This window comes from Dermacentor silvarum, chromosome 4 (genome assembly GCF_013339745.2).
Source record: "Dermacentor silvarum isolate Dsil-2018 chromosome 4, BIME_Dsil_1.4, whole genome shotgun sequence".
Taxonomy (NCBI): domain Eukaryota; kingdom Metazoa; phylum Arthropoda; class Arachnida; order Ixodida; family Ixodidae; genus Dermacentor; species Dermacentor silvarum.
In genome coordinates this window covers 102,504,013-102,524,375 of record NC_051157.2, presented here as the reverse complement: position 1 = coordinate 102,524,375, position 20,363 = coordinate 102,504,013, and positions in this window count along the sequence as shown.

Below are 20,363 nucleotides of genomic sequence, written 5' to 3'. Positions count from 1 at the left end.
AAAATAAAGACTGCACTCATGTCAGAAAAGTTTCATATATAGTCGTAAGTTACATGCGGCTAGAAAAGAAAACAAAACAGAAAAGCTGAATAGTGGAAAGAATACCCGCTCAACGGGCGAAAAGTGTGCCAATGCAACTTTCAACATTTACAACGACAGGCGATCGGCTCCATCAATCCCTAATTACACGCCGCCATTAGAGAAGTTTCGTCATTGCAGTCGTTATTTATGCCGACACTCATAGCACTCTTGCAGAGGTAGCGCTTTCCCCCCTACTCCGCACGTCGACGTTGTGCCGCCAACGTTGCACACGCTTCGATTCCACGTCGACGGTGGTCGTAAATTGGTTCCCCAGCGGCAGCACTGCGCACCAGGGCTAGTGGAATGCAACGCCACTGTAGCTCCAGTCATTCGCTCTTCCTTTAGTCAAAAACGCACGAGGCACTTGCCCTGGGGAGAGTACGCAAGGGAGCGCCGCGGAAAGACTCTTAAAAAAGAACCAAACGTGCGAAGTCTGAAGCGCTTAGAGGAAAAGCACCTACTACTAGCGTTATTGGACTTAGCAGTGTTTCAGGCATTCAGTCTGTCAGATTGTCCGTAATAATGCTTACGTTAATGCAGTAAGTTTCCGGAACTTACAGTATAAGGGAAGTGCAGGTTTAAGTTGGACTTTAAGAACAACGACGAAACTATGCTTTGGGATTCAATGAAGTGGTCACATTAAGACATCAAGGAGACTAATCGCGGTTTTGGCACGTAAAACCCCATATAATTCAGTTCATCAACGATACTGCTTCTTACTACACTAGGGGGGTATTATCAGATTTGCCTGGTATAGCGACCTTGGAGTTTTTTCTAGCACATACTAAACGAGTTTGGGCAAGAATTTATAAGCAAATGTGCTTTTAGGTAATAAAGGTAATAATAATTTTAGGTAATAATAATTATCGACTTATTTATCAATTGCAATTCTAGGAGGTGTTCCTGTCAGATCTAAGACTGAAGGCTACGACTAAAAATGTCGCGGTTTCGCCCGAAAGGCGAAGCATCAATTGCGATAGCAAATAAGTAGACAGCTGTATACGGAGTAAGGACAGTAATTTTATCAGCTGCATAAACTTGAACACATTCGCTTACAAAGTAAATAACAAGCATGGTGTCAGCTCGCACAAGCAAACATGAATAGATCACACTCGATGACCGCAGACAACTACTGTCAAAATGCTGGCGTCAGTAAGCGCGGCCGCAGCAGCGAGTGAAGGTCCGTGTGGTCTATCGCTTCAACGGAAACTGAGCGGTGAAAGCACGGGACATACAAAGGTAAGAGCCCTGTGGAGATCGTTTTCAAGATACAGTATGCGCGACAGCCCGCAGCCCCGCAAAGTACAAGTACGCAGTTGCTGGCAGAGTAGAAGCCGCGCCAGCTCCTTCCCGTGCTGCCTTCCCGCTTCCCTCCTTTCGCGTGGGAGATTCAGTCGCCAGTTCCCCTTGTGCCCGCTCGCAAGATGAGCATTTGGTGCCGCAGCTAAACGTCTCCTACCTTCCTTCCCTGCCATTCTCCCGCGGCCTTTCGCACGATGGAAGACGTCGCGTGTGCTCTCCGGTGTTCGCTATAGCTCTCCGTGAGAGCGCGCGTCCCTCGCGCGCTTTCACTCGCACATACAGCATACGGCGCGCGGCGAAGATGTTATCTCCCTTGGTCTTTATACGGAACCTCACGGCGATGGCGACGACTATGCCGCCAGCAGAAATTCGCTTGGAGTGTCGAAATAATTGCTATCGCAATAAAAGCACTGTAGGTTGTGAAAAGCAGCATAACAGTCTTGCATGAGCTGACCTCTGGACAGGTAGTGATAGAGGAGATAAAAATAAAGAATTGATTGATTGCATTAGATCCGACATTAATGAGCCCAGGAAACTGGTCCAGGTGGTAGTAGGAGATACAAATGCGCACATGGCTGATTAGAGAAGGATATACCGATTACAACGGTTCTCAAGTGCTCAATCTGTACGATGAACCGAACTTTAGAGCTTATTTTCCCCTTAAAGGGAGAAAAAGTGTAATGGACAGGTAACATGGCAACGTGAAGACAGAGAGTCACGGGCCGACTACGCCTTAGTCTCAGAAGAAACAGTCTGCGAATGACTACACCAAATGATGATAGACGAACATGGAAAATATAGCCTGCGTAGCGATCATCAATGTTTCGCTTTAATATTTTGGGACAGATACAAACGCAAAAGACGAACCAAGAGCATCAGAATTTCTAAAAAGTGAATGTAAAGTAAATAACAGAAGTCGCAAGAAACATAGAGAAGCAAAGGTGCGGGTTTTCCTTATAACAGTCTGGGAATATAAGGAACAGGTAGACGTTATGCATCAGGAGATAAGACAGACACCGCGCATGCCACAAAAAAAAAAAAGAGAATGGTGGTTTGTAAAAAGGAAACCAGCAAAGTGGTATAAGAACAAAAATACGTCCGCTATACAAGAGCGTAAGCAGGCGTCTAAGGATAATCTAGAAGCCAAAAAGTTGGGATTACACGAAGAGGTACTCCTTAGATGGAACGAATACGGAGAGAGAGATAACTTTTATTTGGACCATCTAGGTCGTTGATCTTGAGGACGAGTGGGTGGTGTCCTCATTTCAGGACTCCACTGGCCATGGCTGCTTGACGTACTTGCTGGACGAGAGCTTCCTGTCCCGCCAGGGTATCGCCGGTCAGCTGTACCTCCCACCGCTCAAATGCCGTGTTAGGCGTCTTTAAGTGTTGTGGTTAGCCCCCGCACCCCTACTAGACGTGAAAGAGGGTAAGGCGTGTGGCGCCGCACCAGGGAAAGATGCCGCGATATGTTTGTGGGTATATTTTGCTGTATTTCTGTAGGTGTGGAAATGTGTTTGTTTGGACAATCTTGAGAGCTGCTGCCTCTTCAGTTCTGAGCTTTTTGAGAGGGGGAGGATAAATCCTGCGGTTGAGTCGCTGGATCTCGAGTCGGTCGCAGTAATTGGATGGCAGGGGCACGAAGGTAAAGGGTGGGGATTTATGAGACGATTGGTTTTGGCCCGCTCGGTTGATTAGCGCTCGAGCTAAGGCGTTCGCCCAGAAAAGATAAGGATGGCGAGTGAGTTCGTGCGAAAGAAAATTAAATGCATAAGTGAACCTTGGGCACATAACATTAGCAAAAGAACACAAAGGTGAACCAAGTTAATATCTGGAACCATGTAAGAGCACACGGAGCTCCAACTAGAAATCGCAAACGACTATAAGGGATGAAGACGGATCTTTGGCAACGCAGCAACATATCTATGCCTTAAGTTTAGCACAGAGAAATCGGGAAATATGATCTCTAATGAAGAGACCAGTAATTACGTGGTGTCAATTCAACAGCAAATCATACCCATAGTGAAGCAATATAAATTCCTCGGCATATACATAAACGAAGGAAAGACTTACTCAAGCACCCACCAAGATAATCTGAAAAAAAAAAATACTACCGTAGCTTGCACTGGAGGCGCAATGCTAAAGAGACAGCGGAGCTGATGGGCACCTAGCTAGTCCTGGATTTTGGGCTAGGCTAAGCACTACCAAGTCATCCCCAGCATTTTTCGGAATTTATTGATTATTAATCGATTATCTATTAGCTATTGACTGGCTATTGATTGGCTATCGCAAGGTATTGGTTATGTATTTGGGCTAGGCTAAGCACTACCAAGTCCACCCCAGCATTTTCCGGAATTTATTGATTATTGATTGACTATCGATTAGATATTGCTTGATTGACTATCGCAAGGTATTGGTTACATTTTTGGGCTAGACTAAGCACTACCAAGTGATCCCCAGCATTTTCGGGAAACTTATTGATTATTGATCGATTATTAATTAGCTATTGATTAGCTATCGATTGGCTTTTGATGACTGACTAAGCTTAAGTAGTCCCAACTATGCTTATCTTGACTTAGCCATACTCAGCTTCGCTAGTTCACAGGGGTATCTGCCATTGCGCTTGGACTTTTTCTTTCCTACCGCCAGGATCGGCCCACATTTTTTGTGGATGACTACCGGAAAAATTGAAGGACACTTTGTAAATTCCAAAGTGTGTTCGGCGAAAGCTGTGGCCATTGCATGTGACGCCGCCGCTGTGCCATCACGTGATTGCTGAGAGAGTGTGAGGGGGAGAGGCCACAGCTGGCACCGTTCCAGGGCTAGGACGGACGGACGGTCGGACGCCGCGAGTATGAACTATTAAAGGCTTTCGCCTTAAAACGGCCGGCTTAAACGGCTCCGCTGTTAAAAAAAAAAGGGGGGGGGGGGGTGCGGAATACAGCAATAATAAAACATAGCACTGTGGGGCCACAATAAGTCTGAGGTGGTCTGTTGAATCTAGAAAGGAGTAATTGTGTGCCAGCGTTAACGTTCGCAAGGACCATTCAGTGCTTACAAATGGAGATCTTGTCGGGGTTGGAAGTTAACCAAAGATTGGATAGGCCGTTTGCCTTCCGGAGCCCACAATAAAACCACAAATGAGGCAGTGCAAGGAGACATGGGTTGGGCCTCTTTTAAAGTCAGAGAAGCGCAGAGCAAAATAAGTTTTGAAGAAAATCTGAGAAACATAGATTAAAGTAAATAACGCCTAAAGTACACAAGTACCTGTACCTAAAAAGCGTAGTCACAGCGAGGAGGAAAATGTCAAGAACATCGGCAAACAAATATAGGGTAGCTGTAAATGTAGATAGGGAAACCAGGAGTCATCAGAAAGTGAGAGAAACAAAGAGAGCGAATTGCATGCAAAGAATGGAAACAAAAAAGACAAGGGAGATTTACAAGGATGGGATGAAATAAATTAGAAAGGAAAATTTTGTGCAATAACTAAAGGACAGTTGCTGGCTTTTTGAAGCTCGATCCGGTTGCCCAACGACAAAAATATAACGGAGAAAATATTCGCAGCAAGATGAGCCTTGTTGCAGCAAAAATCCGGAGACCACTCAGCCCATCTTAATGGAATTCGAAGGGATTCAGCCAGTGAGACTCGTAGGCAACGTACACCTTATAGAAGCGCTTGGATTTTAAGTGGACGCAAGCATCAACTGGTCAGTAGTGAAGAAAAAAATAAGACAAGAAACTGATACGATCGGATCCATTATAGGCATAGATAGCGTTACAAGGAAAACAGGGGAGGTTTGAAGAAAAAAAAAGATTAGGGAAAGGTATACAAAAATACTACAATGAAAAACATATATAGCATACCTGAATAAATTAAACAGGCTAGTTGACTATTTGTCACCACCCCGTTTCAAAGGGGATAGCAATACATCATCATCATCATCATCATGAAGAAGAACGAATAATAAAGATTGGCAGAGGGTGGGCGAACAAGTAATAAAAAATGCGGTCGATATGGTTGTTCTTTTCGTTCGCGTCCTCCAATGGTAACCTGAACCTGAATCAGGACCGATATTCCGGCTAATAATGCCGTTAATAAAGATAACAATCACAACCCTAGAATTTCTCAACTAAATACCAAAAGCAGTGACCTCCGTATGTACGGCTCATTAACATCGCCCAGCTCCGTGGTTTTTGATATGCTCTAGCGTTAAACATTTAACTAGTCTGACCATAAAATTAGAGCATGATAAAAACCTAACTGCAGTTTTGAGTATGCTTGCTATAAACCGCGCAAATGTATCAATATTATTTCTGTTGGCAACTAGAAGCACTGATTTGTTAAACCATATAGACTTCTCGGCGCTCATCTGTATAAAAAGTGCATTGCGTTATAGCAAGAGCGCGAGGTGAAGTGTCTTTCAAGCAACGTACTGTTGACTGTGTTGTATAAATGGAACAAATTCTTTTCATTGACTCAAACAGGCCTGCAATAAGACAACTTTTTTTGTTTATTTAAAAATATTTTTCGCTAGGCTTTAGGCAGTCACACACTCAACGAGGAAAAATTGAGGGGGAGTTTTATTTGACTAGAACGTTTCAAGAACACCGAAGTATGTAAAAATTTTCCAACATATACAAGAACGACGGTTTTAACGAAGAGAACGCAAAACGCGGTTACATCTAAAGGCATTAGACTGCAGTTGAAGCTGGCTTAGGTCACAAATGACGTCGTATATCTTCCAATAAACTGCTGTTTTCACTATTGTTGCCTCCGTATAAAAATATTCTTTCCTCCCACCCATCACCAAGCCTCCTGTTTCTGGCGAAGGCGGTGGTTAATTACCCTGAGTGGACAGGCAATGGCAAGTAACTGTTGTGAGAACCTTGGAAGGCGGCGGAGTGTATTCAATATAGGGCTATAATCCACTAAGTTGGGAGCGTAAGCGCTTTATGTAGATTGCAACACAGCGAAGAACAAACTGAAAAGGACTACTTCTACTTGGCAGTGACTCGTAAACAACGGAGTCAGGAAATGTGTAATCAGCCAAGTGATCACATCGATGCTTCTGTCTCATTATGCTATACATCTGACACTTTTATGTCTAGTTATTAGGTTTAGCGTTTTCTTTCGTGCATATTTAGTAGGCTGGTGATTCGGCAAAATGACATTTGCGCTGAATAAGCTTGATGCCACCCCACTTACTGAAACCGACATAACCCCTATTCGTGATAATCGTTAGTGAAGCTTGATTTGCGCGTTCTCAATAGCGACAACGAATAGTGCAATGCATGGCCTGGAATAAAGTATTAGAAATGAAAGGGCGATAGGCCGAGGACAAAAATATGGTTTAAATCGAATGCCTAAACTTACAGCGAAGTTAATCATTTGCAGTCAGCCTACAGTTACATCAAAATGCATTATAGAAAAGGTTGAACAATAAGAAAATTCGAAGGGCGCCGTGTTTTGTTAGTTACAAACACATATATGAAGAAAAACAGATGATGAAGCCAGAGAAAGTGTATGGTAAAATAAATATTATGTTGGAGAAATAATCGGGAAGCGGTGAAATGAAAGTGGACGCAAAGACATCTTGCCGCCAGGTTGGAGTCGAACCCTCATCTACCTCGCATTTTACAGCCGTGTCTTTGAGCCAGTGCCACTCAGGGTCATGGCGGTGATCGGCGTTTGCTAACGCACCGTTGGATGAACTTGTACAATTGCACGCGTACCTAAGATAGCGGACGGGATGATGGCACCAGCGGTAGCTCAATTGGCAAAGACCTGCACGTTTAATGAGCAAGATGTCGAATCCGCTCCGATTTACAAAAGGTTATTATATGTACCACGTCCATTTCCCTTTTTTGTTATTATTTAAACCTATCAGTTTAGTATAACAATTTTTTTCTCCTATGTTTTTTCTTGTTTCATTGTCTGTTTGCTGCACATGGTCGAATAAAAGGGGGTTTGCAGCGCGGCCGCTGGGAAACTTAAATTATGGTAATTGCATTATGATGTCTTCATGGCATTGTCGAATAACATACAGAAGTTTCTAGGCAAATGCAAAAACGCGCTAGTACAGCTCAGATAACGGCCCAGCAATGACAGTGCCGTATGTCGCCTGCCCAACAACGCCGTTTAATTACCGAGCAAGAATCTAGCCAATGAGCTGCAAAGTGGAACGCAAACAGCGTTATTTAACCTACCTCCTGTGTGAATATTGCTTGGCGTCCCTTTAGGATGAATCGCACTAAAAGATCGAGCTTGCCGCATTTCAAGACTGCCCAGCAATAGCAGAACCCAAAATTATTAATCGGAACAAGACAACGCTCAAGAACTGACCCGACGGTTAAGCGCCGTCAGAACCAAATCAAGAGTTGGAAAAGGGCAGAAGGTACAGTCAAAGCGAATGCTAAGTGCTTATTCTCGCAGTTAGTGGATAGCAGCTATGTCTTAATACCAAAATATGCAACAATGTAGAATTTGGCATTGAAACAAACATTGCGCGCATGTTGTCAATATCATGGAGGCTCAAATACATTATCCTAGATGATTGACGGCATTTTGCCTGGCTTATAAAAGTATAGGCAAGAAGTTCTTGTGTAGTCCTTATTTTTTACATTTATTGCATGGTTAGGCACCAACCTATTACGCTAGGACGCTTCAGGGCGTCAATACCTCGAAGACGCAACAGATTACGCATTATATTGTGATTTAATGCGACTAATTCAAATTTCATGGCAAATGCAGTGATGCTGGTGATTTGTTGGCCGAGATACCCGACACCTCGCGAAAATGCGTGATAGATAGACAGATATATGGATAGATAGATAGATTTAGCTAGGAGAGTAGGTGCAGACATTAGAAGCGTCTGATTTCTGCTTCTTGATTTCCGTTCTATGTGTAATACGTTCAGGTGCTGTCAGTAATAAAGTTACTCGAATAAACTTAATTACAATATACCCGGAGACAACTAAACAATAATGAAAACGTGAATCATGTACTCTCATATTGATGCCCGTGGCTGACACATAAAGCAATGTTCGAAAGCGTGCACACTGTCGCGACTTTGATGTGAAGTCACCCGGATAAAGAAATGTTTTTGCAAGGCGCTTAATGGCCCTCTTGCAATGCCTGGAGAAGGGCACGAAACGAGAGTAATCCCTAATAAGAGCGAATAATTCACAGTTACTATAAACTTAATGCACAGTTCTCGCGTCTCCTGGACATCAAGCAGACATGTTAACAGCAAATGTCTTCGTAAGGCTCATTACAGCCTATGACAGAGAATAAGCGTGCCCCGATTTTATGTATGACGTGGTTGATGAAGAGCCTATCTCGTCGAAGTCGATGAAACAATTTATGCGTCTCCCTTGAGGTTACTCGAAATTTGTAGAGTTCTCTGCATGCATAATAGGATTTCTAGCTCCATTATTGAGCCATGGTGAAAAAGAGCGTTCCATGTACAGTTTCTACACGACGGGTCTTTTGTCGGCGGTCGAAGAGACGAAGAACCCACACATCGGGGAATGCATGGACTAGTTTCGCCATGTCTGTCGGTCATTAAAGTCACGTGATATCACTGACACGGGGACGGTGCAGTGGTCGAAGACGTATTGTGTTTGTCTTGCTGAAATCTTCAGCCACTGGGATCAAAGGCAACATAAGGGGAGAGCGAGTGCTGCGATGCGTAAGAAGCGACAGGAGACGACAGGAGAAAGAAAGACCGTGTTGGCTATACCGTCCGAGATCGTCAAAACCATTGTTAAACGTTTTGTCCAAGGGCTCTAATGTTGTGAAAAGTGGAATAGCGATGTGTTGCTAGAAGTCCTTACTCACCCGCTGATGGGTGCATGAAATGAGTGCCTCGCTACAACACGCAAGTTAAGCGCTTATTAGAAGCTGGTTATATTCGCCATCATTTATCCAGTTCATAATTTCGTCCAGTTCCCACTTGGCTGCAGAAAGCAACGAGAATAGGCAGAGGACAGTCGTGGGTTTTCCATATATCCCTGTCTCACGCACTTAAGACAGTATGGAGTAGATATTTAGTCAACGTTGGGTTCACCACCGCCAATGAGTTTAAGTCATGCGCCGCTTTGCAGAGGAAAAAAAAAAGAACAGGTGAACAGGAAGAGCTGACCCCACGGGTGTTATGTAAAACACAACTACCAGCCATGGGCATAATCTATAAAGTTAGTGTAGAAGCACTGACTGACTGTGCATGAAAGGTTGTTAATGGGATGAATTTCGTCGAACCTTTTGTAGCGCTGAAGTGAATGTAAATGCTTCCAAATTTTGATGACAGTTTGATTTCATGCAGATATAATCACAAAGAAGCGCGTCTTATGATTGAGGCTTGGCATTCAATACTAACGAAATTGCGCGCATTAGCCAGCCTTCGATTATCTTACAAAAAGATGTAAAATTTCTAAATGTTTATCAATCCCATAGGCTCGTACGTGTAAGGCATTTGAGGTTGGAGTTCCCTCTCCGGATCTTGCGGAGTTAAGTTTGACGGGTGGCGATGCCATGCCCGAGCATGCAGAGATAACTTTTGTGTTTACCATTTTTTCGCCAAAGTGCGGCTTTTCAATTGTCACAGGGTTTTTGTTTCCTGTTACCCTCTTCTTGCTCCCGTGTCTACACACATTTTATTGCGACAGCAATTATATGGACACTTCAACCGGATTTCTGCGGTCGTCATCGCCGTCGCCGTGGTCCTGAGGTGCCGTATAGATTTCAAGGGCGATAAAATCGTCACCGCGCGCCGTATGCGCGAGCGAAAGCGTGCGGGGGACGCGCGCTATCATGGAGGGCGAACTCCCCCGCGCGCTATCACGGAGAGCGAACGCACGGCGGAATGCAAACGCGACCGTCGCGCGAAAGGCCGTGGGGGTATGGGAGGGAGGGAGGGAGGCGGGGCGGCGCCGTGCTCCAGCACCAAAGGCGTATCTTGCCACTCAATCTTCCACGCGAAAGCAAGAAACGGGAAGAGGGAGGGGGGGGGCAGCTTCTGCTCTGCCAACAACTTCTCTGCACTTTGCCCGCCGGTGCCGGTCGCCCGCACCGTCTCTTATCTCCACACGGCTCTGACCTTTGTATGCGCTGTGCATTCGCCGCTCAGTTTCTATTGAAGCGATAGAGCGCGCGAACCAGCGCTTGCTGCAGCGTTTTGACAGTCGTTGGCTGCGGTCATTCAGCGTGATCTATTCATGTTTGCTTGTGCGCGCTGACACCACGATTGTTAATTCAGTTAGTAAGCCAATGTGTCCAAGTTTATGCAGCCGATAAAACTACTATCCCGACTCCGAATAGCTCTCTACTAATTTGCTATCGCAATCGATGCTTCGCCTTTCGAGCGAAACTGCGACGTTTTTTCTAACATAAATGACCGGTGTGGCGCGCCCAGCTTTCGGCGACACGGTCATTGTGTGATTTGCGCGCAAGTTCACCCGACCAGCCAGGCTGACTGACCTGTGCGCTAGTGGTTTAAGATGCCACGATGGCCGAATGTCTGATTTTTGGGATAAAAAAATACGCTCGTCAAACCATAAGTCAGAAAACGAAGCTGCCTTTGGCGGTCGCTTTGAACTTGTCGCATTAAAGAAAAAAGTATGGGTGATTTCTTGCGTGTGCGAGGGATTCTGGCACCATACCGTCGCTACGGAGCACCCAAAAGAAAAATAGAACGATCTAAAAAAGAAAAAAAAGCCATTCAAAAACTTTTGAGTCGGCAGCTTTCCAAACACAGTACAAGTTAACTTGGTAAACATAGCTATTCTCAACTGCGTAATCAGTGAGAGTATGTGATTGTGCATACTTTGCAAAACATCAATTATAGTTTGACAAAAAAGTAAGCTAATATAAAATTTCAGATTTGATGTGCCAGTCAGCGTTTTTTTTACATCTATAGACTTGTGTCAGTGGTCGCTGTAGGTGGGCAGTTTCGTTTCAAATCAGTACCGATTCGCCCCTGTCTCAGCCCCGCTGCAGGTGAGCTGTTCAACTCGTTCCCATGTACTCGTCTATATTACGAAAGATAAAGAAATTCCAAGCCAAGCGTGTCCATAAAAAAACGCACCAAACAAGTCGACTGTGCACATAAAGCTCATATCATGAACGCACAAAACTCAACACCGTGATGCAAAGGCCATGCATCACTATTCTGTGTGTGAGTCAACTTTAATAAATATCCGGCAAATTGATGGCCTGGGTCTAGGCCGCGCCGGGGGCAGCAGAGAGACCCTGTCTCTCGGTAGCTTCCTGGGCATGCTGGATGACCCAAAGTTGGTCCTGAAGATCAGAGCTAGTCAGTGCGGTTCTCCACCGCGCCTTTAGTTCATCCGGGGGGACTGCAATTCTCCTCTGAACTATTTCACAATCCCAGAGTATGTGTTCTAGGGTGGCTACTCTATCAACCGCCTGAGACCTGTTAAATGTTGGGTTAGGAGGTGGATATATACACCTCGACTTTCTGTAGAATTGGGTAATGTCACTGAATGAGAAATGTCTAGCCCTATCCATCCGTTCCATCTCCTCCTTGGCCAGAGCCCCCTCACCCCCCCCCCCCCCCCCCCTAGTCGGGCGCGGTAAAGGCAACAAAGTTCTTTATGAAGCCCACCATGGTCTGCTAACGATAAGGTGAATCGCAAATGCAAGAACTCCGTGTCACCACTCTGGAAAGGTGTGGCGACTGTACATTGACAGCAATTTAACACCAGCATATTTTTTATACTCTGAAGTTCTTGCGTGAATATATTCCGTCTTCTTTGACCTAATTATTTTCTGCACTTTTCTTGGTGATGTTCGCATTCCATATCACAATGTTAACTCCGGGCTTGCTTGTATGCTATGCTGCAAAGATGCATTAAGGGTATTGACAGTGTTAGGTATTAACCTTCAGGCGATAACAGGGTGCCATTTCGTGATGTATGAATGACGTCAGCAAGTTATCCGATAGCCGGTAGCCGCTGCTTCACCACTGAATGGATCAGCCACACCACTGAATGTATTATAAAATTAAGCAAATTAACGTAATCGAAAAAAAACCCAATGTTAACAGAAAACGGCCCCGGAAGTAATTTCAGCAAATCGTAGCTCGCGAAATTAGTCAAACCACAGGAGCGACAAATGGCAACGCTTTCAAGAATGCAAAATACAACAATTCAGTATGTTCTCTAAGGTGGATTTGGAATAGGAGGTGTTATCCCTTTTTTTTTTGCAATGAGAGCTCACGGATTAAAAATATTTAACAAGCAAGAAAGGCATAAAGCCAGTACAATGGCCATCGCTTGAGCTCTTTTAATCTACACTCAAGATGTTTTTCATGCTAAAATTATATAGGCATGTCATTTCATTATTCTTAAATGCTTTCAGCATGACAGCTCTATTATGGCATTGTATACGAATATAACTCAATTATTTTAGCACTTGGAAACTGAGGAGGGTCAACGCCTGGCTAGATTCTAACAAGTTTTCGGCCTATGTGCACAGCACGTCGCAAACGTGAGACTTACGTAGGGGTTTGTTAATCTGACCTAATACTTGCACCCATGGTACATGTGACCTTCATATACACGGCACGAAAGAACGTTTTGTAGTTGTACGCTGGTTGCGAGAGATTAGGTGCATACAACTGATACTTTGCATATATTACCTCAGGGAAACTATCGAGCTTTCTAGGTGAGCTGGCGCGCCTAGATAAAATGCATTTATGCAGATCAATTCCTGACAGTGCCACAAATTCACCGATCGAATATTCCTGATTGTACAAAGGGGTCTAAAAGTTGGTTCATCATTGTAAAAGCTCACCGGAAGTTCACCGGAAAAAATCAGTAGTTTTTGGGGCAGCTGTAAAGGATCCTGCACATCAGGCTACTAAGCACAATTTTATTTACCAAGGATTTAAAGCGCATTTGTAGAGAGTTCGTAAGCTCCTAATAGTTGATTTAGACGCCATAATTTTTTGTGTATTTGGGTTGCACTTGCAGGGCAAAATCAGCGCGCTTCGAATACACCCATGGGAAACAAGTGCCTTATACCCGCAGCCTAGATGTTTTCATTGATGGCTGTATTGTGTGGCATTTACCTCTCTGTGGGAAATTGACATCGTGTATGATGATGGCAGATTGACAAAGTGTGTCATAGTGCCCACACATACAATTGTATAATAATAATTCTTGCCTTCATTTTCTCTCAATTTTTCTTCTTCCCCTGGACAGGGTAGCCAACCGGACATATTCTCTTAATAGCTTCCCTGTCTTTGCTTTTATCGCTCTATCGGCATAGAATCAGGCTTATTATGTATAGAATATTGCAACTGTTAGCCTACTGTGGTTGCGTCAATATAGATCATATAATGTCAGCTTTTAGCAGAAAAAAAAATGCCGGTGAATCTTGCCTTGCACTAAACTACCTGTTCCGAGGAAGAGTACCTGAACGTGTTTTACGCATTCAACCACAGCAAGTCAGAGCGCAAACTTATAAGGACCGCATGACCAGCGAAACCTTCGGCTGTTACCACTGCTTGTCGACCACTCGCTGAGCCCGTCACCAAGTTGTAGTGGTTACTGCAGTTGAGCGGTCTTACACCTCATTGAAACAATTTATGTCTTTCAATCACTTTGAAAGTTGGCGCAACCGGCCCTCTTAGAAACAATCTTGCGTTATGCGCTCGTCATGAGCTGTTCTCCTACAACCTTCCATTCACTCTCCCAAGATCTTAAAATATAAAATAAATATTTGTTGCACCTATTTGAGTACGTGAAGAAAAAAAAACAGGTGCTCTGACATACTTTTGATTGTATACCAATATGTTAGAATGCATAAAAATATGTAGGTAGGAAAACATGGTTCACACTAATCTAAGACGCATTCCGTTGCTGTTTGTAATGCTTCGACATTTTATATCGAGCTGCAATCTTCTATGTTGGCCATTACTAAGGAACCCTCAGGATCTCATCCCTAAACGCGCCACCACTGAACATTACATGCCTGGGTTTGATGCAAACGGATATCGGGTATCTGAGAAGTTTGGAAACGCAGCGCAGTGGTAATCGAACTTGAGGGAACATATACGATGTTTCGAGTAAATGATACACGTACGTAAAAAACGCAAATTCTAGTCATGAACATCACGGTGCGGTAGCGGAACATCTCAGTACCAAGCCCAGTAGAGTCACAGATAGCCATAGCAGAACTATGAGGATCTTATAGTTCAGGATTGTGTTCAGTTAAGCTAGTACGTAGCGTATACTTCTTTCCCTTATTGTCATCTCTTTTTTTCAGTATTAACTATGATGCGTTTCGACATCCCACTAATGGGCCAAGGTCGTTCTCGGCAAGCATTGGAGAACGCAAAACTGCAGTGCATAAGCGGAGTCATTCCAATCAGGGAACTCGAAAGACTCGGAGCTAACTTGGACTCACGCGAGCTTGACGTTGTTGACTGCGCCCTTGCCGCGGGTCTCTGGCGCCCTCTGGAAGGCGTTCAACGAAAACTAGCGTCGCTGTGGCGCTTGAAGCGGCGGGAGCGAAGGGTCTTCGATCCCCACGGCGCCCGGGCCCATTCGGCAGACCCGCTTCGAGCTCACCGACGCGAGCGCCGAGTGGAGCTCCGAAGCTCGACGACCACGTTTCGCCATCACTTCCGTCAGCTGCTCCAGCGTGCTGCCATATCGTCGTCTGGACCTCAGGTCGCGTTGGGTTCAGACTTGCATCTTCGCAAGGCCTCTCTGCTTCTCTGACACCGTCTCAGCACGTTGCGCCAAGTGAATGTGACGCGCGTCATAACGAGTGGACCACTTGTTTCCTCGGAGTCGGTAGCATTCAACTTGAGATCATTGAAGCCAGGATGGCCACTGAGCAGCTGCCAGCTTTAAGAAGATGCAACTTTCTTACTTCAACGTGACTGGAGCAGCATGTTCGTCTGCATTGTTGCAAAGTGCACGTGCCGCTTGTGCCATACACTTCAAGGAGTAGTTGTTCGTCTGCTACATTCAGTGATTGAAACAGCCACACTTCGGAAACTATCAAACTTTGTCGTCTAAAGCCTGATGTGTGAGGATTTTCTTGCAATTACCGTGAACGTTTCACATGTAGCGCAGAATTTCTGCGTCCCGAACAGGACCATCAAGCCGCATGCAAATGCTAGGAATTTTTCTTCACGAAGCAATCAGACGTTGAGATGGGAATCTATTCTAATGCAATTGTGGTCTTTGTAGTTCTGCCATCAGGTGGCTAGTCAGAAAGAAAATTAGGTCATCAGACGGCAGACACAAGAATACTCGAAAATATCCAACTGCAAAACAAGAAAGCGTTCGTGCAAAGGGGGTGTCGTAGGACGTGCAGCTATCCTTGCGCGCACCTAAACGTGAGTGCCTTTGATGGCCTCTATATATCTACCGTACAGGAAAGGTGCTTTTACGACCAGCGCTTCTTGTCGTCGTGGAGCCCGCCTACCTGCCGCTGCCATGCTGTGCTAGTGCGTCAGCCAGTTTACCCACCAGCTTCTCTTCTCTTCATGCTTTGAGTGACACAGTTGCCGTTTTGGTGAAGTTGAAGCCCTGTTGGACGGACTCATATCGGGCTCCGGTAAGCATTTCCACTGCACCACGTGTGGCCCACTTGCATATTGTCTGCAATTATTTTCTATACAGAACGCTTGCTGTAGTATACCAACCTCAATTACAGTCAACCCAGTAGCCAAACATTGTAAACTTCTACAATGCACGTTATTGCTGACACAAGTATGCTGACGTAGAATTTATGGTTCAGTGCCTCAGTTCTCGTTTAAGTGGGATCTTGGCAGTTTTCTCTAGCGTGCAACATTGACATGTCCTTCAGGCAACTCGAAATCACATAAAAAGAATGCTATTGCAACCTAAACTGATGATAATATGCTAAAGTAACTGGAGCCATTAACAAGTTTTTCTAGGGAAGCGCATGTACATATGAAATACCGAAATACATATAAACACGGTTAGAGTTATGGGAACTTCAAACATAAATATTACTTCACAGTCGCTCTTGTATAATGCCATAAGATAATTCCAGTATTTCTACATGTTCAGTTGTGACTGGCTGTATGATAAGAACTTCTCTTGCGCTCAATATTTTCACATGTCCGGACTATTACCGCCTCTTCTATATACGTCGCGCTCTGTGTTCTCACAAATAGCATGGATTGCTTATTCTGAGGCAACGAGCTATGAATTACTTTAGCATCGTCGTCGAGCACACGCCTTCTCCACTTTGCTTCAATTCACTATCGTCATCGCTATATTTTTCAGTCCTAAAAAGCTTATTTATTGGCATACCATGACTCAGCAACATTTGTTAAATACATTTCATGCGCCACTACCTCAGTGAATTCCACGCTGAAATAAAGCTTCTCAGTGCGCATGCCAGAGTAGGTGATTTGGCGGCTTGGACTGCAAACAGACTCTGCATATCGAAAGTACGAAAGTTTATTTGACATGTTCACAAGAAGAAGATAACTTTTGCTGCTGTGGTTATTTGTTTTGGGGGCAGCGACACTTACCCATACCAATAGATTTCTGCATCCACTTTAAAACATAAAACATCACCGGCTCAGCATGTAAGCATTTTATTTTTCTCAAGAAAGTTATTATGCGCTTTCGAAACGCCACCGGAAACGCAGATAACTCGAAGTAGTCTGTCCAAAAGTATTTTGGCTCGAAGTATCGAAATCCAAAAGTTTTGCAACTATGCAGCACGCTGAACAGGAAGAGAGTGTAAACTTACGTTCAAATGCAGGTTTTTACAAGGCACCATTGTTTTCTTTAGTTATTCATTTATTTATTGTGTATCGCGTATCGTGTAAAGTGTAAACTTGTATTTGAGGGTCATTACAGGGAGGGCTAGGAACATGCAATATTGCAGAAATATGAAGCATATTCAAACGTGTGTTCCGCAATAGGAAAACAGTGTTGAAAGAATGCAAGTAAACTCAGCAGTACATTAAAAAACTACATCTGACGCTCAGACATACACCATATCTAAGTGCTTATCAAGCAGCAACAAAGAGCTACCGAAGAGATGCGGAAAGCGAGACGATGCGGAAGACGTACAAACTGTGAACATATGCAATTAGCTATGCCACAATTACCTTCTAGAGCTGACTTGTGGGAAAACTAGCGCTGTGACTAGGAAAGGGTCAACTGGCCATTGAAAAGTGGGTCTCGGATCATCATGAGGAAACTATCTCTTTCACTGCTGAAGAGTAGTGTATACGGTCAAAAAATAATTCATAGAAAACATTACGAAAAGATAAATATAGACTGAATAAACTTCAAGTATTCAGTCAAGGAATAACTGGTTCGCCCTCACTGCGAATTTAAAGAAATGAAAAAACATATTCCCAGCACATCCCCATGAACGAAGTTCAGAATGCACGTCTAAGGACCTTACTGACGCAATAAGGTTCAGTGCAAAACACATCGGGACCTCGGTGCTAGTGGTGTAAGCCGAGAGCTGAATCGAAAGTGTACTCCCTTACCTACACTACCATCTCCCGACGTTTTCAGTTTGTATCAGGTGTGGACCAATTTCATGTAACTGAGTAAGTTCTTCCTTCTGCGTGCAGTTTAACGTTGGGCAAGCGCTCAAGGTGTAATTTAAGATAATTTTGCCATAAAGTACTATTTAATTGCTTATCGTCAATCAGCCTCTAAGCCCTGTGAAGGAGTACGTTTATGTAGGACAAACATTCGCAGGGCACCTTGATTACGAGAAGGAAACCAAATCCTGAGTTGGAGCTTGCCAGTGTCGTTGAAAAGGAAAGTGTGCAATCATTGCATTTTCCCTGTGCTAATGTAAAGGGCAGAAGCTTGGAGGCTAACAAAGAAGCTCAAGAACAAGTAAAGAACTGCGCAAGGAGCGATGGAACGAAAAATGTTAGGTGTAACGTTAAGAGACAGGAAGAGAACGGTGTGAATCAGAGAGAAAACGAGGATAGCCGATATTATAGTTCAAGTTAAAATAAAAAAATTATGAGCCATTCGACTCTGTGAAGGTGGATGACCAGCGAAGCTGTTTAGCGCACGACAGAGACATGGCACAATTTTGGACAAAGTTACAGCACTTGCAGTGCACGAGTCCGCTTTGTAGGATCCCGCACATTGTCGCTTGGTCAAGTCATTGTCGAACCACAGCCGATAACACACCCTACAACTACACCCAAGCTGTCTGCTCAGTAAGTCCCTTTTGAATTTAGCGTATGCTCCATTAAAGTTTTCTAATTTACCAACATGGTACCTGCGGCTTTGTGATGCGTTCTCTGCCACTCGACGCTGGTTGTCTTGTCTAACCTGCCGCATGCGCTTGGTGTTTTCTGAACGATCTTCATTGCTGTTTCCGCTCCGCCGACGCCGATTGCATTCTCACATCTGTTCTCGCCGTCGCTCTTCATAGGCGCATTGCTCATCGCGAGTCCAATCTATACGTGGCCTCCCCATTACGGCGACAACAGAGAAGTGAAATTCAAGATGACGAAGGGGAAGTACTTGTTCTGTATATATATATATATATATATATATATATATATATATATATATCGTGGGAAAACGCCTCGGTCCCGCGGTCCACGGCAGCAGCTCCAGTCTCGGCTGGCCGCTCTCAAGGGCGCCTGCAGCCGCAGCTCGCGCGTCTCTCGCACCACTGCTCGCACGTCCGTCCTCGTAGTCCACGGTTGGCTCCTACCCACTATTCACGTCAGCGTTCCCACAGTATATATACCGTTACTTGTGGCGCGAGCAGTGACACGAGCGCATTTACGCCGACAAACCAGCTGTGGAAGAAGGCGAAGACGAACGCGTGAGAAGTGGCACGAGCGCGTTCGCGTGGGACCTCAGCTTTTGCTTATGCACATAAGACATCCACGCGACACTAGCAATAAGCAGCTTCGCTGTCTAACATTGAACTGGGCAGGACGTGCAATGCGTAGGGTACATAAACGGTTGGCCATTAGGAGTATACAGAAAGGGTGCCAAGAGCAGGGAAGGCGCAGTCGACGGCCGAGAGAAAATTAGGGTGGGTGATGAAATTAGGAAATTTGCAGCCGCAAGTTGTAATGAGCTAATGCAAAGCAGAAGTAAATGTATTTCATTGGCAGATACCTTCGCGTTGCTGTGAGCATCAAAATAGGCTGATAGGGATGATGTTGAAAGCGATGCAGTGATAAAACGAATCAACTCACTCAAAGCAGTCTGGCGTGTTACTGTTCCTGGAGATAGCGGATTGTGAAATACTGCAATTTATAAGAGCTGACCTTTTTTACACACATTTACAGCAGTGCAGTGCATATTCTCAAATAAAATTGATGACTTAGGCATTTGGCAAATATGTGAGGAATATTAGGCCTTGACGGAAAAAAAGAGAAGTCACAATTTCGCCCGAAAAGCGAAGCATGGATAGCGATAGCAAAATAGCAAATAGCCATACGAAATAAGGATAGTACTTTTATTGGCCGTATCGACTTGTAAATATTCGCTTGCTAACTAAATTAACAAACGCAGTGTCAGCACGTACAGCAAACATGGACTCATCACACTCGATGACCGCGAACACTCGCTGTCAAAACGCTGGCGTGAGGAAAGGTGGCATGGAGCAGCAAGCGAAGTGACCTTCAAGCTGTTGTCTATCGCTTCAACGAAAACTGCGCGCCGTGAACACACAGCACGCACAAAGCTACCAGCCGCCGAAGCACCTAGACACTTCTCCCTCAATGCAGATCGCTCTCAAGAAACGGCCGCGCGACCGCGGGCAGCCGCCACATACGCAATTGCAGCAGACGTAAAATGCCACCTCCCCCTCCCTCCCCGTCCTCCCGATGCCTCGATACGTTGGGTGCCTCGCGCGCGACGAAAGACGGCGCACTTCCTGCCCGCTTTCCTCCCTTTCGCGCGGGCGAGATTCAGCCGCGATCGTCGGCTGCCGTCGCATACTTTCACTCGCA